The following is a 24,469-nucleotide window of genomic DNA, read 5'->3' on the forward strand; positions in this document are numbered from 1 at the left end:
CTCACAAAATTATTCATTAAGATCATGTGTCTAAGAGGACTTCTATATTTTTTTTTTTGACTACCCCAAGAAACCATGCGCAAAAGATGCACTGAGTTGGGTGACCACACAGAGCCACAGAGACTTGCATGCTAAGCAGCTCCCTCCCAGGTCCACCAAGAACATGCATCAACCTGTGTTATGTTGGGTTATGCTGCCCTCAGAGGTGTTTCTCAGGGTAGCAAGAGAACAAATGTCACTGGTCCTTTACTGATGAGAAGCTGTTATTGATTTTGGTTAAACGTCAGAGGCAGATTTTTTGATTTGGAAATGCTTTTCATTTACAGAAAAACCCTGGCAAGGTATCTGTTCTTGCATTTAAATTGTATTTCTTTCTCTAAAATAGAAGCACAGTTCTATCGGCATTGAGTAACATGAATACCATACGCAGGAAGTCCTGTATATGGTTTGGCAGAGAACCCACACATTTGAGATGAAAGGCAGCTGCTCTCCATCACAGGCTCAAGAGCTGAATTCTGGGAAAGAATTTGGTGCATCCCTCCCCTGCCATCCACAGGAAGGGGTGGAGAATGCAGCATTACAGGGTTTGCACAGCCACTGGATAGAACAATGACAAGTGTTCTGCTCCTTTGATTGATAGGCAGCTTTTTTGTGGTGTAGTAGTGGATGACTTCAGGAATGCTGTCAAAGGGAGGACTGTTCTGACCCAGGATGTTTTTTTCTTTGTATTTCACCAATTTCATGTGCATAAAACCTTGGCTGCTCCTGCAAGAAAACAGAGTTAGTGCATACAAGTAGGAGGACAGCATTGGAACAGGCTTTTCTCTGTGCTGCACAGAAACATAGGAGAACAATGCAAGAGGTGCTTTTATGTGGCTTAGTCACAGTTCAAGAACATGCCTGCATTTCCCTCTGCCAAAAACCTGATGGAAAGGGGAGCTACAGCTAAATTTTGGTTTTACCAGCTATGCTCTTTGACATTTCAGCTTTTTCCTGCAGGACAAATCATGGGCTGCCTCTTACTGGAGCCAAACCAGTGGTTAGTGAGAGGACAACCCCCAGTTTTCCCCCTTCCACTTTGACCAGTCCCCACCTCAGTACTAGCTGAGGACATGGACTGAGGCCTTTAAGAGGCCTGACCGAGTTTCTCTTCTCAGCGACTTATGCAGGCTGGAAGGCTCACTGGGGGGAGACAAGAAGGTCATCACCATTGCAAGAGAGACCTCAGGACAGACAATACCCATCCAGCCCTGGCAACAACTGTCCAGAATGGTCCAGTGTTTCTAGAGACTCAGTGTCTATAGTCAGAACTTCCCTGAGCCTCAGATGAGGCCAGTCCCAAGAACACCCGCACAGCAACTTCTATGGAGCAGAGAAATGCTCCTCTCTTGCACCTTGCTGAACAAAAGCTGTTGGACCACATTGTCTCTGCAGGAAGAAGAGTCAACCCATGACTTCCTATTTTTAGCAGGAGATGCCAAAGTTGGTCTGCCTGTACGATACTTTGGCTTGTTGAAGGAAGGGATTATGTAGGGAGAAGAAAGATGTGGTAACCTGCTCTGCCTGCTTCTGTGGGCAGTAAGGAATCCCTCTTACCTCCCCAAGAGTAGCCTGGTCAACACAGTGCTTACTCTGCTTGGCCAGAAGCCCTACTGTAGCATAGCAGGTGGTAGAGCTGATCCTGTCTAATGGCAATAGTGATACTCAAGTCTCTGGAGTCTTCTTTCTGTAGCAGACTCTGCATAGGCTATTCTAATAGCTCATGGTCTAGTCAGGACAAAGCAAGAGAGGACAGTTTCCCACTTCAGGATGCAAGATGAGGCCCAGAGAGATTCCATGATTTGCTCACTGTTCCCCTCCCTAACTTTTTAGCTCCAAGCTAGCATGCCTCTTGGAAGTGTGCCCAGGAATAACAATAGAGGTGTTACAACCTGAGAGGATCTGCAACAGTTGGGAAACCCAGCTGAGGAGGACACAGCAGGTTGCAGTGGCAAAATCATAAATTGCTCTCTGTTGAAAGTGGCTAATGTAAAATCTGCCCTTTTCTATTTAGCAGACACAGTGTTTCCTCTGGAAGAGTTAGAACACAAGCAAGCTCATATTTTTCAGATGTGTTGAGCATTTCTTTGATAAGTGACCCTTTCTGATGAGCAGAAATCACTGCAGGGGCTGTAATTACAAGTCTGCAAGATTAGAATTTTGATTTACATTTCAATTTTTTACAGGAATGATTCTGTTTTTAAATATAATTAATGTCTAAACAGTTTCATTTATGCCAAGGGTGACAGATCTAAGTACATTATTATGAGGAGATACATCATTCCCTTCCTTCAGTTAATTATGTAACTCATGCTAGAAAATGGCTTGAATCTGCTAAAATAATGAAATCACAGAAATAGGTGGATGTTAATTTAAGGAATTTGGCTAGAAATGCAGAGCAGTCCATCAAATGTCTTTGGGTCTGTAGCTTAAGGCAGCAAGAACAGAGACATACACAACTTTTAAAATAGCAAGTAAGAAAATGGTGCATACCACAAGCAAAATGCTATGGGCTATGAATTCATGACAGAACAGTTGTTGCCTTTTCAGTAACCAGCTGCCCCAAGACATTTGATTGGACAGTACACAGGACATTGACCTTGCAATAGGTAACTTTGGCTGAGGGGGCTCCCTTAAGAGAAGGAAGCATCACCTCTTGCTCACAACAGGCCAAGCTTCCAGGCAATATGTCCTCTTATGGAAGCATGAGGGTCATATGAACCATAATACAACCCAGCAATTATGGACAGATAGTTCATGGAATTCAACAAAGACAAATAAAAATCCTGCACCTGGGCTGAAACAATCTCAATGCATTGATACAGGCTGGGGAGCAGCTCTGCAGAAAAGCATCCGGTGGACAAGTTAAATATGAGCCAGCAGTGTGCCCTTGTGGCAAAGGCAGCCAACAGCATCCTGGGCTGTATTACAAAGAGTAGCCAGCAGGTTAAGGGAACTGACTACTCCCCTCTAATTGGCATTGGTGATACCACATCTGGAGTACCGTGTCCAGTTTTGGGCTCCCCAGTATAACAGAAGTGTTGGCAAACTGGAGCAAGTCCAGTGGAAAGCCACCAAGATGGTTGGGGGCTGGAGCACATGACATACAAGGAGAGACTGAGGGAGGTGGGCAAAGGAGGATCTGGTTGCAGTCATCCACTACCTAAAGGGGGTTATAGGGAAGACAGAGCCAGACTCCTCTCAGAGGTGCAGTTAAAGGACAATTAGCAATGGGCACAAGTTGCAGCAAAGGCACATTCAAATAGGACATAAAGAAAAGGTTCTTCCCCTTGTAAGTGGTGCAACCCTGGGACAGGTGTCTGGAGGGATGGTGGGATTTCCATCCTTGGAGATGGTCAAAATCTGACTGGACAAGGCTCTGAGCAATCTGATTTGGGGTTAGCTCTGCTTTGAGCAAGATGTTGGACCAGACACCTCCAGAGGTCCCTTCTGATCTAAAAGTCCTAGGTTTCTATTATTAATCTTCTCCACTTCTGTATTTTATAAACCACTAAGCATGACTCCTATTTCAACAACAATTTTGGTTGAAAAAACATTTGCAAGAATGAACCCTGCTAAAGCAAAATGGGAAAAAAAATAAAACCTCTGAAATTAAGTTTCTGGATTTTCAAGTTAAATCCATCCCCATTTCAAACCGGACACAAAAAAGAACTGAAAACCTACAAAGGATAAGATATTCAAAAGGGAAACTCTGAGTTTTGACCAGTTCTAACTGTAAAAGCTGAAGAAGCACCAGTCTTGCTGAAGGGGAGAAGATACAACTGAGGTGGAACATGAGATAGCTCAATATCAGAAGCACCTGCAACAGAGCTGGTGATCACAGGGGAACATCCATGAGGTTCAAGAGAGTCAGAAATAAGCCTAGTTTGATAGGAAAGAGAGGAAATATAGTTGCATTAGCAGAAGCATGTCCAGAGGAAAAGAGAGACTGGGATGGGTCATGCATGCTTAGTGGATGGGATACCAGGCAACTGTCAACCCAGCTGAACCATGAAATATCCATAACAGATGCAAAGGAGGGATGGGGAAATTAGGTAATTTACAGCTCAGACCACAAAGTACATGCAGCAGGGTAGAGAGCTTACTTTCTGCTGTTTGGATCCATCCTTTGCTAACCATGAAACAGGGATCACACTATCCTGCAGCTATAGGTAGAGAGATCTAGTAGTTAAGAGGGACATGATCACGGGCAAGATACAGGGGACCTGCCTGCCTAGAAGGCCATAACCCCTCCCCCACTGACTGCAACTGAGTACATATATATAGCCATCCCCAAGCCTGACACAAAGACTGAGGAACCAACACACTCAAGCTGAGTGGAAGAAGAATAGCTACTCACTCCAGGAAGCATTGAACACAGCACCTTTCCATAAATTTGTGCGTTTCACAATGATAATATTTTTTTCCCCATATGTAAACCAGCATATCAGGCATGGAAAAGCAGAGACTGCTTGGATGAAAAAGGGAACAGGAGAATGTGAAAATACTTCAGCAGAGAATATCTGTGCTTTATATGTTATTATGTGAAAGTCTCAATTGGCCGAGAACATTCTGGAGGCAATTTTCCATTTGGAGCAGCGTTCTGGTTCAGCAGTCTAAGTTGCTATACCATTTGCAAGATAAGGTCAAGGTAAGGTTTTTGCTTGTGTTAAAAGTTCTGCAATTGCACTATTTCATCAAACCACTGTGGCCTACAATGATGTTGCACAAGGCAGCTCTGTCAGCCTCATTTCCCAAAAGCAGAGTTCTTGAGCCAGTTTCTCCTCCCTTGACAAAACATGATGGAGGAGTATGCCATAATCATAGAGATTTCCCCAGCAGAAAATCCATGTAATTAATGCACACCAGCTTTAAAATGACACATAATGTGATTCATACCTATGCTGGAAATTGTTCATTATCATAACAAAAAGCAATTTTTGATCAAGAGCATTCTGAAATCCTGCTAGTGAGATAGACTCTAATAATAGAACCATCTGATCTTAATAATCAAGACATTTAATAATACATGTAAAAATACATTTTTCGTAGATGCTGGGGCATATTGCCTGCAGCTAGTATACAAAAAAAGGTAAGAGGTGTAGGAGGTACAGTTGCTCAATGAATTTTTCATGAAGAATGCAGGGGCAACAGTTATGTTAAATCACCTTCTTTCATGATAAAATTACTTAAAAACACTTGTATGTAAAAATTTATGTGACTGAAGGTAGAGGGGCCACGTTCATATCAACAATAGTAGCTCTGTTACAAAAATCCAGGTGCAATCAGTTTCTAAAGGAAAACAATCATCAGTGCTGATTTCTAAGCTTTCTATATGAACTCATGATGATGAGGCATCACCTTCTTCACTCCTTTTCAGAGAGTTTGCATCACTATTTTTGACAGACACGGTCCAGCAACTGTGGAAATCAGTAACAAAGCATATTGACTTCTGGGGTGAATGGATGAAGCTCAGAGCAACCTCTCCCTGCATTTGCTGTATTGTTATTTTACCACTTCTACTCTCTGTGAAAGCTTGCTCATTTGACTGTTGAATGCTGACTGGCTTACACCAGCACACACCAAGTTTTGACTTGCCCATAGCTGCTGTGTTAAAGCCAACCCCAACAATGATCTTTGTGCAACTTGTCAGATGATTCAGCTGGCAACTGGCCACATGCAGATGAAAAACTGTGCAGGGTTATTTCAAACATTATCTTCATTCTCAGGGTTATTTTATCTGGTTATTCAGTGAGATCCCTAACATCCCTTGCTACAGTGCAGGCTCACCTTTACTCTTCAAGAAAGTATGTTTCAATCATCTCTGAAATTTCCTGTGTTTCAGTTTGTGCCCATTGTCTCTCATCCTGACACTGGGAACCGCTGAGAAGAATCTGGCTCCATCTTTTTTACACACCTCGCCTCTTCAGGTATTTATACACATTGATAAGATCCCCCTGAGCTTTTTCTCTAGACTAAACAGTCCCAGCTTTCTCAACCTTTCTTCATATGAGAGATGCTCCAGTCCCTTCATCATCCTAGTGGCCTTTGTCAGGCTCACTCCAATATGTCCACTTCTTTCTTTTACTGAGGAACCTCAAGCTGGAAGCAATACTTAAATGCAATCTCACAAGTACTGAACAGAGGGCAAGAATCATTTTTCCTTGACCTGTCAGCTGCGCTGTTGCTAATACAGCCCAGGATGTGGTTGGCCACCTTTGCCACAAGGGCACACTGCTGATTCATGATCAACTTGTCCACCAGGACCCCAGATCCTTTTCTGCAAATGAGGAAGAAAACAACTTATGGTCATCACATTGGCTGTAAAACAGTTTTTGCTTTAGTTACCTAGGTACTTTACAAATATGATCAGAGAGCAGCCTTGGTGATTACTTTTTGGGTTGTTTTTTTTTAAGAGTTTAGATCGCTCAGTTTCTTAAAACAGCAAGAGATATTAGCACCCACTAGGCCCATGGTTTTCAAAGAACAGAGACAGGACCTAATAGGAATCCAAAATTCACATACAGAAACACTAACAAGAAGGCCTGTATCTTAAAAGTGCAGGACCATAACATGTCTGCAATAGGAGCTGATGGGGCCTGGCCAATTTAAGTCATATGCAATGTTTGTATGCAACTTTAAAAGGCAACTTTGATCTCTCAAACATTACCATAATTCTTTCTCCATGATTTTAGTTAAATGAGGAAAAACAGTGAATAACAAATAATACTCCTTCCTTTTCTTATTTTAGCCATTTCACTGAACTTCAAATAAAAACCAAAAGAATTCCTAATTACTAACTTCTGTACTAAATAGTTTTTGAACATTGTGCACAGATGATTATACAGACACAATACTTGGCATGACCCGTGAGTATGGGGTGCCTGTGGGACGAGTGTGTGAGTGCTGCATGTTTGCAGCGGGCATCAAGCTGGACCAGCTGGTGAGTAGGGGATCTGTGGGGTGGGTAAAAGGGCTTGGGATCTGGGTAGGGGTGCCGGACTGACAGTGGGGCCATGCTGGTACTTGGGGGATCTGCAAATGTGCTTGTGAACCCCGAGAGTGTCATGTGTGCGCCTGCACTAGTGACCTGTGTCTGCCAGCCCAAGAGGAGGAGAGGACATGGCTGTCTGTGCTTGTGTGTGATGTAGGTCCTGCACGTGGGTGTTGCTAATGGCAGCGCCTTGTCTGTGGCAGCCTGTGTGATCACCCATGTCAGTGTCCTCTGTGTGTGTGTGTCTCTGTGTGTGCGTCTCTCGCTCTTTCTCTGGGACATGTGGTCAGCTTCGCTACTGGTTGAACCTGCAACTGGGAAAGCGGCAGCCATGCCCCTCAGCCTGGGCAGAGACCCCGGGTCCCTGGGGCACCAGGCTGGGCTCCAGTGGCCGGGCAGGAGGGTCCTGGGCTGGAGCAGCTGGGGAAGGCAGCTGCTCTTAATATCCCTTAACATTGGTCTCCTCTGTCATTCAAGGAAAACTATATGCTAGCTTATGAGCTTGCATGATCAGGAACTCAGAAGATATCTCTCCATGGGTGAGAAGTATCTTCAAACTCAATTCCGTTCACTCCCCTAAAGACTATGAGTGCTGAGGAATTATCTGGCTTACAGTGCAGAGGAGCAAAATACACTCCTGTTTTTACTTGTGCTTTGCAATTATTTAGCTGACTCATGGAACAATCTTCATCTAAAATAACCACATTTCCATAAACTTGAAATTGAGCCAGGAAATGAAGAACAAAGGACACTACTCCAGGCCTGACCAATACCACTGCAAATACCCTCAGGAGGGAAGGGGCCCCAACTGAAACAGTTAACTAACAACAATCTGGACTTCAATAAATTATCAGAAGCAGGAAATCACTTAGGACTACAGTGTAGCTTCTCAAGGGTCATGACAAATGTTTGTGTAGTTAAGTGTTACAGATCCTCTGTGGCAAAAATAGTATAAACAAATAGCAAGTAAACAGTGAATGCAGAGGCAATTATATGTTTAGACTGTGACACAAAGATAAAAATCAGATAAGATTTCAGGAAGAACAAGAGTTGTCTGAAAGTGGCAGTCATCTCATCTGTTTCAGTGAATGAACAGTCTGCACAACTTGTTTGTAACCCTCCATGGGACATATCACCCCTCAGAAGAGAAAGAAATGCATTTTACTATTGTGATAGCAAAATGTTGTATGTCCACTGAGAGAATTTTAAAGAGCTACTGAATAATCATTGTCACACTGTTCTCTACTACGATAATTAAGATTTATAGAAGCCTATAAGGCTTTAGATTGGAAAGCACCTCTGGAGGTCTGAAAGCAGAGCTAACCCCAAAGCTAGATCAGATTGCTCAGAGCCATGTGCAGTCACATTTTGGCCATCTCCAGGGATGGAGATCCCACCATCCCTCCAGACACCTGTCCCAGGGCTACACCACTCTCAGGGGGAAAAACCTTTTCTTTATGTCCCATTTAAATGTGCCTTTGCTGCAACTTGTGCCCATTGCCGATTGTCCTTTAACTGCACCTCTGAGAGGAGTCTGGCTCTGTCTTCCCTATAACCCTCCTTTAGGTAGTGGATGATTGCAACCAGATCCCCCTCCCTCAGTTTCTCCTTGTATGTCATGTGCTCCAGCCCCCACCACTAGATTTGCTAAAATTTGTCAACATCTCTTATCATTTTTGGAACTGGAGCCAGACAACAAACATGTCAAGTGCAAATTCCTCATGCAAGCTAAAGCCATTTTACTGTCTCAAAGTCCAGGGCTCAGCTGTAAGTGATCTCTGGAGATCATCTAAACCAATCTCCCTACCCAAGCAAGGCCACCTAGAATCAGCTACTCAGGGCCATGTCCAGTTGGGTTTTGATTATCTCTAAAGATGGATAAGGAATTGGCTGGATGGCCGCATCCAAAGAGTTACAGTCAATGGCTCAATATCCAAATGGAAACCAGTAACAAGTACTGGGACCACTACTGTTTAATATCTTCATCAATGACATCATAGACAATGGGACTGAGTACATCCTCAGCAAGTTTTCAGATGACACCAAGCTGAGTGGTGCAGTTGATTCACTAGAGGGAAGGGATGCCATCCAGAGGGACCTTGACAGGCTTGAGGAGTGGGTCCATGGGAACCTCATGAGGTTCAACAAGGCCAAGTACAAGGTCCTGCACCTAGTTTTGGAGCAATCCCCAATATCAATACAGACTGGGGGATGAATGGATTGAGAGCAGCCCTGCAGAGAAGGACTTGAGGATACTGGTTGACAAAAAATTGGACATGAGCCACCAATGTGCGCTTGCAGCCCAGAAAACCAATCGTATCCTGGGCTGCATCAAAAGAAGCATGGCCAGCAGGCCGAGGGAGGTGATTTTCCCCCTCTGCTCTGCTCTGGTGAGACCCCACCTGGAGTACTGCGTGCAGCTCTGGGGCCACCAGCACTTCATCCCTGGAAATGTTCAAGGTCAGGTTGGATGGGGCTTTGAGCAACCTGATGTAGTGAAAGATGTCCCTGCCCATGGAAGGGAGGTTTCACTAGACGATCTTTAAAGGTCCCTTCTTCCCCAGACCATTCTATGATTTTATGATGCTATGGAGACACCACAACAGAACTTGCTGTGTTTCAATTTGTGCCCATTGCCTCTTGTCCTGTCACTGGACACCACTGAAAAGAGCCTGGCTCTGTCATCTTCATTCCCGCCCATCAGGTATTTATACACGTTAATGATAATTAGGCTCCCCATGAGCCTTATCTTCTCCAGGCTGAAGAGTCCCAGCTCTTTCAGCATCTCAGATGAGGGGAGAGCAGTGGACATTCTCTACCTGAACTTCAGGAAGGCCTTTGACACTGTCTCCCGTAAGATCCTCACAGAGAAGCTGTTGATGAGCAGACAGAGAGGTGGACTGAAAAATGACTGAATGGACAGGCCCAGAGGGTAGTGATCAGTGGAACAAAGTCTAGTTGGAGGCCAATCACTAGCAAGTGTACCCCAGGGGTCAATACTGGGTCCAGTCCTGTTCAAGATCTTCATTAAGGATCTAGATGAGGGGGCAGGGTGTACCATCAGCAAGTTTGCTGACACAAAACTGTGAGGAGTGGCTGATACACCAGAGGTTTGTGCTGCCATCCAGAGGGACCTCGACAGGCTAGAGAAATGGGCTGACAGGAACCTCATACAGTTCAACAATGGGAAGTGCCAAGTCCTGCACCTGGGGAGGAACAACCCCACGCACCAATATATGCTGGGGGCCACCTAGCTGGAAAGCAGCTTTGCAGAAAAGGACCTGGGGGCCTTGGTGGACACCAAGTTGAACATGAACCAGCAATGTGCCCTTGCCGCAAAGAAGGCTAACAGTATCGTGGGCTGCATTGGGAGGAGTGTTGCCAGCAGGTTGAGGGAGGTGATCCTTTCCCTCTGCTCAGCACTGGTGAGGCCACACCTGGAGTCCTGTGTCCAGTTCTGGGCTCCTCAGCACAAGAGAGACATGGGCATACTGGAGAGTGTCCAGCAAAGGGCCACAAGGATGATGAAGGGACTGGAGCATATCTATCTCCTACGAGGAAAGGCTGAGAGCTGGGACTGTTCAGCCTGGAGAAGAGAAGGCTCAGGGGGAAGCTCATCAATATGTGTGTAAACATCTGCAAAGAAGACAGACCCAGACTGTTTTCAGTGGTGCCCAGTGACAGGACCAGAGGCAATGGGCACAAACTGAAACACAGGAGGTTCCCTCTGAACATCAGGAAATACTTTTTAACTGTGAAGGTGACTGAGCAGTGGAACATGTTGCTCAGAGAAGTTATGGAGTCTCCCTCCTTTATACAGTCAAAAGCCATCTGGACCTGGTCCTGGGCAGCTGGCTCTAGGTGGCCCTAAATGATTTACCTTCAGCAAAACCCATGCTGACAGCTCCCAATCAGTTTTTTGTTTTTTTTCCCATGTGCCCAGAAACATGTTCCCAAAAGTCTCACTCTCTGATGTTCCCAGGGACTGAAGAGAGGCTGACAACCTGGGGATCGACTGGAAAACTTCCCCTTTCTCCACTTTTCCAAGATGACAGAGTGGCCCTGCGAGGACATCAACCAGTTCTCTCAGCAACCTTGGATGCAGCTTGTCAGGTCCCATGGACTTCTATTATCGGTCACGTTCCCTCAAGTAATCCCTGACACAATCCTCATCCACTGTAGGCAGTTCTCCTTGAACCCTTTCTCTCAGGCCTCTGTGTTTAGTGTCTTTGTCGGTGAAGACTGATGCATATAAACCATTAAGCAACTCAAGGCTTCTCTATGCCTGCTGTCACAATCACCCACCCCATTAAGCAACAGGGCTGCATTTTTCTTGTTCAGTCTTTTACTACTAATGCAGTGGTAGAAGCTCTTGTTGTTGCCCTTGATGTCCCTTCCAAGTCTCCACTCCAGTTGAGCTTTAGCTTTCCTCACATTATCCCTACCTGTGTAGGCATTGTTTCTAAATTCCTCCTTTGTAGCCTCCCAATGTACTGTCTTTTTGCATTGGCACTCAGTCATGAGTTCCCTGCTTAAGCAAGCAAGTAAGTCCTCTGCTCCACCTAGTTGTTTTTCTGATTATTGATTGGGATGGACTGTCCTTGTGCTTGGAGAAGCCAACTTTCCTGAGCTCCTTTGCTCTTCAAGGCTGCCTTCGATTGGATACCACATACCAGTTCCATAAAAAAGAAGAGCTCTGCTCTCCTGAAGTACAAGGTCTGTACTCTGTTACCCCCCCCCCCCAAGGATCTTGAAAGCCACTATTCCAGAGTCACTACAGCAAAGACTACCATAGATTACCAAATTGGAAGGGGGGGAAGAAGAGATGGATGTGGTATAGTCATCCAGGTTGTTAATGAAAATATGAAATAGCATTGGTCCCAGAATCAATTGCTGAGAGACACCACTAGCAACTGCTTGCCAGTTGAGCTCTGTACTGCTCATCACAACCCTTTGAAACCAATGGTTCAGCCAATTTTCTAACCACATTGTAATCCACTTATCCAATTTAAATCTCACCAATTTGGCTGTATTTCCTTGGCAGCTCTACCCAACAAGTAAAATGCAAAACACAAGCAACACACCCCAGCCTGATCACACATCATTGGACAAAGGAATCAAATCCAAAGTAGTAGTGGGTGTTCAGCACTTGGACAGGGACTGTTTTACACATCTAAAAGTTATGAACAAGTCTGACTATGAAGAAATGTTTCATCAGAGGATCATGAATTAAACCTGGGAGTTGTCCAGGAACATAGTTCTGCAAGCATAAAGAACAACAGCTCCTCCACTACCCCAAAAAAACCCACTGCACACAGTATTTCAGCAGTGTGTGGTGAAGTACTGTGTGTGTACACAGTACTATCTTCATTAACAGAGGGTATAAAAGCAGCAACAAGTGATATACAATATCATGGAGGGGGAGGAGAAAAAGGAAGATGGCAGTGAGCAGGAATTGGGTGTTAAGGAACACAGGCAATTTATTTCTAAGACCAAAAAGGTATCATTCAAACGGGAAATTTGTCAGAAGTTTGCAGATAATGGTGAATAAAACTGGCAGGATTGCAAGAAAAATTGAAGCAGGATGCTAGCAGATCAAGCAGGTTTGTAGGTTACTAGGGTACAGTTAAGCATTATGACTGTCTCCTAATGCTGAATAAAGAGCAGTGGTTATATTTGCAAAATGCCAGGACAGCTCCTAAGGGAAAAAAAAAATCTGCAAAGAACATAACTGTCACTGATAAATAGTTGACCATGGGTAAAAGAGGTTAAAGTGAGATCTAGAGGGGCAAAATCAGAATATTAGTCAACACAAGGAGTCAGTATACAGCATTAACAGACCATATCATTGATGGGATAGCTCACATGACTGGGGTACTGCAATGGATGGTTACAAGCTATTCAGAAAGACCAAAAAGATAGAAGAGGAGGAGGGGTGAAGACAGCTCAACTCAAAGAAGCCTCAGGTCTGCAGGCCCTGATTCTCATAGGTGATTTCAGTTACCCTGATAGTTGCTGGGAAAGCAACATGGCAGTGCCCAAGCACTCTTCTGGAACTACTACTTACAAATAAAGAAAACTTGTTTGGAGACATTACCATCAACAACAGCCTTGGCTGCAGTGACCACAAGATCATAGGATTTAACATCCTAAGGGGTATGAGAAAGACAGATCCTGGACTTTGGAAAAGTGAAAGTCAAGTTGCTCAGTAAACTGCCAGGAGGCCTCCCATGGGAGCCTCACTTGGAGGGCAGAGGAGCTCGGGTATGCTGGGAGATTTTCAGAGACAACCTTCTTGATGCACAAGAGCAGTCCATCCCCACCAAGAAGGAAAAGGAGAAGGCATAACAAGAAACCAGCCTGGTTACACATTGAGCTACCAAGAGTGCTCAAATGCAAAAGAAACATATGAGATGGAAAAAGGGTAAGAATCCCAAAGAGGAATATAAAAATACCAAAATGCAGTTAGGAAGAAAAGAGTTCAGGTAGAGCTCAAACTGGCAAGACATGCAAAAAATAACAAGAAAGGCTTCTATAGTTATGTTAGTAGCAAGTGGAAGTACAAGGAAGATGCAGGTCTGCTTCTGAATGGGACTAGCAAGTTAGTTTATAACTGGCACAAAAAAGGCTGAGGTACTTGATTCCTTCCTTGCCTCAATCTTCATAGGTTGGGTCAGCCTCTATGTCAAAAAGCAACAACAAAAGAAACTGAACTACTGATAGTAGAAGAGGGTCGAGTTTGGAAAAATCTACTAATGGAACATATAAGTCTATGGGACCTGACAGGATGCATCTGAGGATGCTAAGACTTGGTTGACATTATTGCTGTCTAAAAACTGTACTAATATCCCCCACTCATACTACAGTAAGCCACATAAAATCTTCCACACAGAAGGTTTTAAAAAGATCTATTACAAGGAAGCCCCTTGCCTTTTTGTAAAAGGCTCTAAAACCAAAGGCAAACAATATAGGTGCCTATTCAGAACTGAAATGGAGCAGAAACATTTTAAATCAAAAGCCAAAAGGTAAATAAAATATGCTTGGGTTTTTCTTTAAGTACCACCAAACAAGGAATGAAGCTCTTTTAACATCACGCAAGTTTAAAACCTGAATCTAATGACTGTCACTAAACAGCATCCAGGCCAACAGTCTAAGATTCCTCTAGGTACTTTACTGTGTTTAACTCGTGCAATGAACTTTCTTTTTTCTTTTTTTTTTATGCACCAGAAGTTCTGTTTTTAAGTTGCACTTACTGACTTGTACTTACTTCAGTGAAAGAGAATAGTCATGTTTGTTTGACTATTTCTTACAAGGTAACTACATTCTTTACATAACTGTAACAGGTTTTCAGCCTGTCTGACTGATTGCTCCATGATACCACCTAGAACAAAGTTAGAGAGAAAACACTCATTTATTCTAACTCACACTACTTTCATTGCTTCATTTCTTTAAATTATGAACTAGTTAACATTTTAAGGATAGCATCTTTAGGATATCATAAAGATTAAAAAAAAAATAATTGCTTGCATTATCTAACTCTATATTTTTACAGCTTGAGAAGGGTTGTAGATCTTTTTGGCTGAAAGGTAAAGCTTAGATGAAGGCACACATTGTCATGTATATGCAGGTTCCCACACAGTAGAACATATTATAATCTCTAATTTGAGAACACTAAGAGATCTCTAACACATATACTTATTCTGTGTCCCCCATCCAATAAAGAAAATGTCAATATTTCAACTGAACTGATCTACTGGTATACATATATTTATTTGGGAGCAAAACTGAGCAAAAAGAAAATCTCATGTGAAGAATAGGAACAGTTAAAATTGGGAGAAATTTGCAATAAAACTGAAATGAAGAAAAGTGATAGAGAAGTCTGTTTTCCCACTGAAAAGAGCTAAAATAAAAACACTTTTTCTATACAGGGTTGTAAATGGGGGGTAGGGGAGGTGTGTCCTTCTTTAAACTGTCCATGCAAGAGAAGAGCCTCCTTGGGATTTACTGTACTGCATCTGGGATTAAAACCTTGCAATCCAGGAACAAATGCTTCATAGGACATAAGATACATTTCCACACACACCCCCCTGCAACCTTTGCTAGCTGCATAATATGCTTGGCATCGCATTGTATTAATCCCATCTCTGAGGGAATCCCCCCCCAATCAATTGTCAGTTGTACTCTGAACCACAAGGGACCGTGACAGTCCTTGTGCAAAAGTTTCCTTCTATTTATATTAATCTTATTTCCCTGCTAACGTCCTCCAAGAAGGGAGTTGTTCCAACTAAACACTAAGCAAGTAGTTGCCAGAGAAATGACTTTGACTTAAGTGGCATACTGGAGTTCAGAACATGAATGCCAGCTCTGTTGTCAAATCTGGTGAACAGCCTAAAGAAAAGTTGCTACTGACACTGAAAATTCATGGTGTGCCCTCTCCAGTTACAACCAGAGTCTGCATTAGAAAGAGCTAACAAGAGAGTTATGCTCTTGCATATTCAGGATAGACTAGAAAAAGAGGCTTTTACAGCCCCATCACGTGATAAGCAGCACCCTTTGACACCATTTCCCACAGCATTCTCCTGGAGAAACTGGCTGCTCATGGCTTGGATAAGTGCACTCTCTGCTGGGTAAAAAACTGGCTGGATGGCCGGGCCCAGAGAGTGGTGGTGAATGGAGTTAAATCCAGTTGGCGGCCGATCACAAGTGGTGTTTCCCAGGGCTCAGTGTTGGGGCCGGTTCTGTTTAATATCTTTATCGATGATGTGGACGAGGGGATCGAGTGCACCCTCAGTAAGTTTGCAGATGACACCAAGTTGGGTGGGAGTGTTGAGCTGCTGGAGGGTAGGAAGGCCCTACAGAGGGATCTGGACAGGCTGGATCGATGGGCCGAGGCCAACTGTATGAGGTTCAACAAGGCTAAGTGCCAGGTCCTGCACTTGGGTCACAACAACCCCATTGCTACAGCTACAGGCTTGGGGAAGAGTGGCTGGAGAGCTGCCTGGCGGAAAAGGACCTGGGGGTGCTGGTTGATAGCTGTCTGAACATGAGCCAGCAGTGTGCCCAGGTGGCCAAGAAGGCCAATGGCATCCTGGCTTGTATCAGAAATAGCATGGCCAGCAGGACCAGGGAAGTGATCATCCCCTTGTACACAGCACTGGTGAGGCCGCACCTTGAATACTGTGTTCATTTTTGGGCCCCTCACTACTACTTTTACTACTCTCCCTGTTTCCGCTTTTCTCATGGAGAAAACTTCTGCACAACCTGACAATTGGTTTACTATAATTACTAAGTGTTTGTATCCACTGGTGGATAGCATATCTGTGCGATCTATTTGTCATCCCTGAGAAGGGAAGTAGGCCCATGGTCGTCCCCCTAACTCTGAGCTCATCTTGATACTTGAAAAATTTTGGCAGGTTGCGCAGCTACTCGTGATCCTTTTTGTGGCGGCAGAAATTCCTGGTGCTGTCCATATTTTTTGCACCTGGTTAGCCACTGCCTCTGCTCCTCCATGAGCTTTGTCGTGAAACCACCTGGACACGGTAATTAAATATTTCTTTGGCAAACTGGTTTTCCTCCAAGCATCCATGTTCCGCTGTCATCTTGTTTTGCTTCCCACTTCTCCCATTGTTTTGGGGGGGTCTCTTAAATTTGGTCATTCGTTCCGATTTTCCATTGAGATTGCAACCATACACTCTCTCAGAGGTTGCCGGGCTGCAGCCTTCGCAGCTGCATCAGCTAAGGCGTTTCCTTTACTAATTTCTGTAGTGTCCTTGGTATGGGCTGGGCAATGTATCACAACAATTTCTTTGGGTAGTTGGACCAATTCCAGCAAATTGCTTATTTCCTCTCCATTGGATACCCTTTTCCCTGATGATGTGAGATATCCTCGTTCTTTCCATAGCATTCCTATCGCATGGCACACCCCGAAGGCATACCGAGAGTCCATGTAGATATTGACTCATTTTCTCTTTCCTAGACGAGCTGTACACATCAAAGCTGTCAGTTCCACTCCTTGTGCGCTCAGCCTTGTCGGGAGTGGTTCAGCTTCTATCACTTGTCCTTGGCTGACCACAGCATACCCAGTCCATTGTTGTCCGTGCAAATAGTAGGATGAGCCATCTACAAACAAAGCCAAATCTCGATTCTGCAAAGGAACATCAGTTAAATCTGTTCATGGTTTGCTAGAAGTAAGCATTACCCATTCACACTGATGATGTTCTTCCCCTTCATCAGGCAATGGTAACAACATCGCAGGATTCAGGCTATTGCAACTCCTCAGAATAACATTATCTGCCACTAGGAGAATTAGTTCATACCTATGTGTCCGTTGTGGTGACAATGCTTAGGTCACATATTGCTTCAGTAGTATTTCTGCTTCATGTGGGACATCATAAACTGTCACTGAATGTCCTAAGATAAGTGGGTGACTTTTCTCCAATATAGCCGCTGTTGCCGCTGCTGATTTAATACAAGCTGGTGCTTCTGCCGCCACTGGATCAAGCTGAGTTGAATAATAGGTGACTGGCCTGTGATGCAGACCTAATTCCTGCATTATTACTCCACTGGCTATCCCTTTTCACTCATGTACATACAAATTAAAGGGTTTTGTATAGTCTGAGAGTCCAAGAGCGGGAACTGATGCCAAATCTCCTTTTATTGTTTTAAAAGCTTGCTCCTTTTCCGGATCCCATGCAATAGGTTCTACTTACTCGTTACTTGTTACTTTTGTCAGGGATCTTGTTAATTCTCCCAACCCAGGAATCCATGGTCGACAAAATCCCACAGCTCCAAGGAACCCTCGCAACTGTTTCTTTGTGACTGGACGCAGAAGCTTCTATTCTTTTCTGAGACTATTACTCGCTGCCCTTCCCTTAGGATAAATCCTAAATATTGAACTTCCTTCTGACACAGCTGAAGTTTGGATGGAGATGCACGATGACCTTTCTCTGCTAAGGCAGTACATAGATGTATAGTGTCTTTTATACAGGCATCCTCATCTTTACTCGCTATTAGCAAATCATCTGCGTATTGTACAAGAGCCAATTCGCCCGGTAATTTTATCTCTCTCAAATCATTTCTCAGTATTCGTGAAAAAAATTGCAGGAGGCCCTCCAAACCCTTGTGGGAGAAGAGTCCAGGTGTCCCGATCCAATGTCGGGAGAGGTTTCGATATGATCCCAAGGACGAGATTAAGACGCAAATGAGGTCAAATGCCGTACAACCTTTTAACTTTATTTTGGTGAACGAAGGGGTGAGGACCGGGTAGGGAGATGAGGGGAAAAAAAAGAAAAAAAGAGAGAAAAAGAGAGAAAAATAGAAAGAACGTGCTCAGGCGGGTGAGAAAAGAGCCACGTAGGGGAACTAGCTACCGCCACTCTGTGTCCGGCGTTGTCCCATCGATCAAAGGTCCAGTCGGTCCAGTCTCTGTGTCCGCAGGAGCAGCTTCCAAGGAGGTGCGCGGGGTAGGACAAGAAGAGAAAGAGGACCTCAAAAGGCGCACGCGGTCCTTTTATAGGGCCATGCACATGCGCAGAACAGGTCTGCCTACATGCAGTTTGCGCTTCTGCTTTTCACGCCCTGGTGTCTGCGCAGGCGTGCGTGCAGTTCATGGCCCCGCCTTTCGCGTCCTGGCCTCCGCTTTTTGCACCCTGGTGTCTGCGCAGGCGTGCGTGCAGTCCATGGCCCCGCCTTTCGCGTCCCGGCCTCTGCCTTTCGCGCCCTGGTCTCTGCGCAGGCATGCGTGCAGTTCATGGTCCTGCCTTTCGTGTCCTGGTCTCTGCATGGGCATCCTGTGGTGGTTTCGTCGGGGGCTGGATGTCGAACCCAGAAGATGGTGGTAGAATGGCAATGTCGAGACAATTCTGGTTCCATAACAGTCCTCGACACCAGGTTAATTGCTGACCTTTCCACGTAAAGGCAAACAGAAGTTGGTTGTCCTCACCTAAAGGGATGCTAAAGAAGGCAGCGGTTAGATCAATCACAGTAAAATATCTTGCCCAATGCGGTATTTGTAAAAGTATGGTAGAAGGGTCAGGCACTACTGGATGAGGAGTCACTACGTGCTGATTAACTACCCATAGAACTTATACAAAACGATATTCCAGGTCTCCATCTTCACCTAATCTATTCCTTTTTTCGGGGAGTATAGGAGTATTATACGGTGATACACACACTTTCAGAATCCCTTGGGCTGAATACCGGTCTATTTGCTTTTGAATGCTCTTCTCAGATTCTTGAGGAATCGGATACTGTTTCACAGCCGGAGGGGGGGTCTCCTCCCTTTGTTTTTTTGTTTACGGGTTGAGCTGAAACTAGTAATCCTAGATCAGTCCTAGTTTTACTCCACAGCTTTGTTGGTACCGATTTCAATACTTCCGGTATTTTTAGCTCATTATTTGGGCTTCCAGTGACTACAGTCATTCCCACAATTATTAAATCTGTTCCTTCAGGTGACAAGTGTAATTCTACATCCAGAGCCTGCAAGAGATCTCTCCCTAACAGGCACGCTGGGGAGTCCCCCTCCAATACAAATCACCCCCATATACTCTTGTTTCCTATGGTTACTAATAGGGGTTTACTCAAATTCTGCTGTCTTTGTCCTGTGACTCCACATATTAGAATTCTGTCTGTGGTCCGAGACCGTCTCGGGGTAAAATTCAAAAGGAATAATGTGGCTCCCGTATCCACCAAGAATTCAACTTCACGACCTTCAACTTTACCTATAATATGTCTCTGCTGATCCAATTGGGTTACCCACATATTAAAAATTTCTATTCTTTCTGCTTCAAGATCCGCAGGGTCTCTTTCTTCTAGTCATTGTGATTGCGAATCTTCCCGAGGCAACTCTTCCTGGTGAAAATTTCCTTCTTTTGTCCTTTCCCGTGGCCGGAGTGGGCATTCCCACTCTATATGCCCTAAGTTCCCACAATAATAACACTCCTTTCCAGCATTCCTTCCCGTTCCCCTTTCTTCTTTTCCCCGTCGTAGCTCAGACCTTGTATCCGGTCGTCTTCCCCCCAGCCCTCATCTCTCACTTGCAAATTCCTTACTAAAGCTGCAGCCAGTAAACTTGCCTCCTATTCTTTTGCCTTTTTTTTCTCTTCTTTTTTCTTTCTTTTTTTTTTTTTTTCTTTAATCTGCTCAGCTTTTTGCCTTTCCTCGAACCCATCATATACAAACACAGCAACACTCAAAATATTTTACAAATACTCTCCCTGCCACCTGGGCATGTGTTCTTTAAAGTAATCCCGTATATCGGGCACCGCCTGGTCCACAAAGACGCTAATCGTGAGCACGTCATTAAAATTCTGTGGCGTCATTCTTCCGTATTTTAGCAGAGCTTGCCGGAGTTGTCCCCAAAAATCACTAGGATCCTCATCAGGTCTCTGCCTGCATTCTTGTACTTTAGTCCAGTTCACCCCTAGTTCCCCACATGTTCTAATGGCTTCTATTAAATTCCAGAGCCCTGTCTGACAAACGGCTCGATCCCCTGCATGATTTTAGTCTCAGTTTGGATCATTTGCTGTCCAGGGGTTTCTGTTTCCTCCTGCCTGTGAAAGGATTAAAGCCAAGACAGACAAAGCCACTGCATCAAAATGCCTCCTGAAAGAATTAAAGCCTAGGGGCAAGGAGGATATTTTAAATATCTTAGTCACTTAACTAAACAAAAGAAAGGCCTTTGTCATTTAGGGAGTAATTATAATGGTTGTAAGATAAGGGGGCTCCGGGATAATCCCATCTCAGACAACTGGGCCTTGGGAGAACAAATGCATGGAAGATAGGAAGTCACAAAAGAATGACAACAGCCTTGAAGGACACCGTTTACGTGATCCTAGGACTGAGTTTGCGCAGAAGCAAAGGTCAATCAGCAAACACAGGGAAGAAGACTACGAGCCTTCATCTGAAGACCCCCAAAGACCACCTGAAGACCACCACGGGAGATGACTGCGCATGCGGATCGGACATTTGCATATGTTAATAAGTTCCAGGAAATCTCATGTTTATGTAAATGATTTCTCAGAAATCCTGTGAATATGTATGACTTTATAGTATATAATCTCTGAAAGTCTACTAAATCGGTGGAGCACTCATGGTGGAGAATCCCCAGTGCTGCCCAGCGCTGCAATAAAGAATACCTGCTTAATAACACTCTGTTATTGAGTTTCATTACATCGGTTTCCTTACCCAGCTGCACCTAGCTTCCCACCTTGGTGAGGAAAGTTAGAAAGCAAGGGAGTTCTTTGGATCACCTGTTGAGCCAATTCAGCATCCTTATTCATTATTTTCTCTCTTTCGTCAAGGTGAGAGAGTTCCCTTGATAGTATTCAAGTGTCACTCCAATTGGGATTACACTCTGCACATGTATTCGAGAGTAGCTGGGCACACCTCTCGGCATCTTCCCTTAGGCGGGGCATCTTACTTCCCCACACCGCTAAGTCACTAGGTTTCCAAGGCTGGTGCCTATAAAAGTTTAACACTGGCCCAGTCTCCGCCAGGCCCCAGGTTGCACAGCAGTAGGATTAGGAACATGAGTCATAGTGATAGGAAAGTGTCCCGGCAGCCGGAAGGTAAACAGGAGGAGAATCAGAAGAAGATAGAGAGGACAGATAAGGTGGGGTTGAACTACTTACAGGAGTTTCTTGTGTGGTAGCTTCTGCTACTGCTACAATTACCCCCTTTTTCTTTTTCGACTTTTGTCTTGGAAGCTTTCTCTCCCCAGGTCATGCATGCCATACATACCAGTAATCCATCTGGTATGGGTACCTATCCTCCAGTCAATGTCTCAAATACATTAGTTTGTTCCCCAGGTTGGTCATGACTGCAGGGAGCTCCCTCCTGCCATTCTTGCAAGAAACGGCTGTTTATGTTGGCATAATTTGATTGCACGCTTTTTAGATAATTCCGCTGCACCATAAATTTTCTCCCAATTATGTAAAAACTTGGCCAAGGGCGTCCCCTTTTCTATGCCGGGTGCTTTTCCCATTTCTTTTTCTCATGAATGTATGGTTTATGCTGATCAGGCCACGCACCACCTTTGTGCAATTCACACTGATCAGGCCATGCACCACCTTTTGTGCAATTTACGCTGATCAACAGCATAACACACAGTGCTCAAAGTCTCCTAACACACAAGGACTTGGGGGTGTTGGTTGATGAGAAGCTCAACATGACCCGGCAATGTGCGCTTGCAGCCCAGAAAGCCAACTGTATACTGGGATGCATCAAAAGAAGCGTGACCAGCAAGTCAAGGGAGGTGATTCTCCCCCTCTACTCTGCTCTCGTGAGACCCCACCTGGAGTACCGCATACAGCTCTGGGGCCCCCAACACAAGAAGGACATGGTCTTGTTGGAGCGAGTCCAGAGGAGGACCACGAAGATGATCAGTGGGCTGGAACACCTCTCCTATGAGGAAAGGCTGAGGAGAAGGCTCCGGGGAGACCTTATAGCAGCCTTCCAGTACCTGAAGGGGGCCTACAAGAAATCTGGAGAGGGACTTTTTACAAGGGATCATAGTGATAGGACAAGGGGTAATGGCTTTAAACTGAAAGAGGGTAGATTTAGATTAGATAGAAGGAAGAAGTTCTTCACTATGAAGGTGGTGAGGCACTGGAACAGGTTGCCCAGAGAAGTTGTGGGTGCCCCCTCCCTGGAAGTGTTCAAGGTCAGGTTGGACGGGGCTCTGAGCAACCTAGTCTAGTGGAAGGTGTCCCTGCCCATGGCAGGGGGGTTGGAACCAGATGATCTTTAAGGTCCCTTCCAACCCAAACCATTCTATGATTCTATGACTCTGTCTAATGCATTGTTCATTAAATCTCTTTATACTTGAGCACAAATGTGTTTAATTCGCATCGAGGGGTACAATAAATACAAGTTTCACATCTGAGATCTAATAATCCTACCTGCCAATGCTGGGATGGTAACTCTGTTCCACTCCCATGGCTGATCATATTCATCAGCAGGTCTGTCATCATCCTGTGGCAACTTACTTTCTTGTAAGTGCTGACTGACTACACTTTCAGAATCTGATTCTGTACCATTGTCTTCTGGTTCATAGGGTGTGTCATAGAGCTGCATGCTTTTCTGCTGGGACTTCACACTCCCCTGTCTCTGAAATGCTGTAAGAGAGAAAATTGCACCAGTGTGACTACTGAACATGTTTTATCATTGAAGGTAACAGTTTTAGAGTATTCAACTTCCATGCACTCCATAATATTCAACTACTACAAACAGCATGCTACTACAGGACTTCTAAATTCAATCTTTTTATTTGGTAACTTGCAGGAACCAGTGGTTACTCTAGCTAAGAAAAAAAACACATCATTTTGGTAAATCCAACAATTTGACAAATCTAACATAGATTTACCAAAGAAAAATCATTCCAGACTAACCTGATCACCTTCTACAACAAAATAAAATTTTCTGTCAACATGGGGAGAGCAGTGGATACTGTTTTCCTAGAATTCAGCAAAGCTTTCGACACTGTTTCCCACAGCCTTCTCCTGGACAAACTGGCAAGATACAGACTGGATGGGTGATCTGTGAGATGGGTAGGAAATTGGCTAACAGGCCACCCTCAGAGGGTGGTGATCAATGTTTTTCTACTCAGGCTGGCAGCCTGTCACAAGTGGGGTCCCCCAGGGATTGATACTGGGCCCCACGCTGTTCAACATCTTCATAAATGATCTGGATGATGGGATTGAAAGCACTCTTACCAAGTTTGCTGATGACACCAAACTGGGTGATGAGGTGGACACATCAGAAGGGACACATCATCTTACAGAGAGACCTGGACAGGCTGGAAGAGTGGACTAGCAAGAACAGTATGAGGTTTAACAAAGACAAGTGCAAAGTCCTGCACCTGGGACAACATAACCAATGAGCCCAGTACAGGCTAGGATCTGTGTGGCTGGGAAGCAGCCTTGCTGAAAGGGACCCAGGGGTGCTGGTGGACAACAAGCTGAACATGAGTTAGCAGTGCGCTGCTGCAGCAACAAAGGAAAATCGGATCCTGGGCTGCATCCACATGGGCATTACTGGCAGAGATAGAGATGTGATCATCCCACTCTACTCAGCACGTGTCAGGCTGCATCTGGAGCGCTGTGTCCAGTTCTGGTCCCCACAATTCAAGAAAGATGCGGACAGACTGGAGAGGGTCCAAAGGAGGGCCACGAAGATGATCAAAGGGCTGGAGAACCTGCCCTATGAGGAAAGACTGAAGGAGTTGGGTCTTTTCTCCCTTGGAGAAGAGAAGGCTCAGAGGGGAACGTCATCACAGTATTCTGGTACTAATCATTCACTAAAACATCCTCCCCAGGGACATGGTAGAGTTCTCATCACTGGAGGTTTCAAGATGCGATTGGACAGGGTGCTAGACAATCTCATCTAGGCTCCCTTTCCCACAAAAGGTTGGACCAGACGATCTTTTGAGATCCCTTC

At 44.7% G+C, this 24,469-nt stretch overlaps 1 pseudogene across 1 annotated transcript in view; it reads right to left on the reverse strand.

The window, feature by feature from the left end:
* Window positions 1-577: 577 nt before the first annotated feature.
* Window positions 578-24,469, reverse strand: part of LOC309601960 (SH2 domain-containing adapter protein B-like) — a 29,458-nt pseudogene continuing 5,566 nt past the window's right edge. The window contains exons 2-5 of the transcript in view: window positions 22,933-23,148; window positions 20,255-20,453; window positions 14,301-14,414; window positions 578-765 (exon numbers count right to left, since the gene is read on the reverse strand). The product of the transcript in view is annotated as an SH2 domain-containing adapter protein B-like (transcript). The remainder of the gene's footprint in view (window positions 766-14,300; window positions 14,415-20,254; window positions 20,454-22,932; window positions 23,149-24,469) is intronic.

Source organism: Platalea leucorodia (assembly GCF_965183815.1).
Source record: "Platalea leucorodia genome assembly, chromosome: W".
NCBI classification, from domain to species: domain Eukaryota; kingdom Metazoa; phylum Chordata; class Aves; order Pelecaniformes; family Threskiornithidae; genus Platalea; species Platalea leucorodia.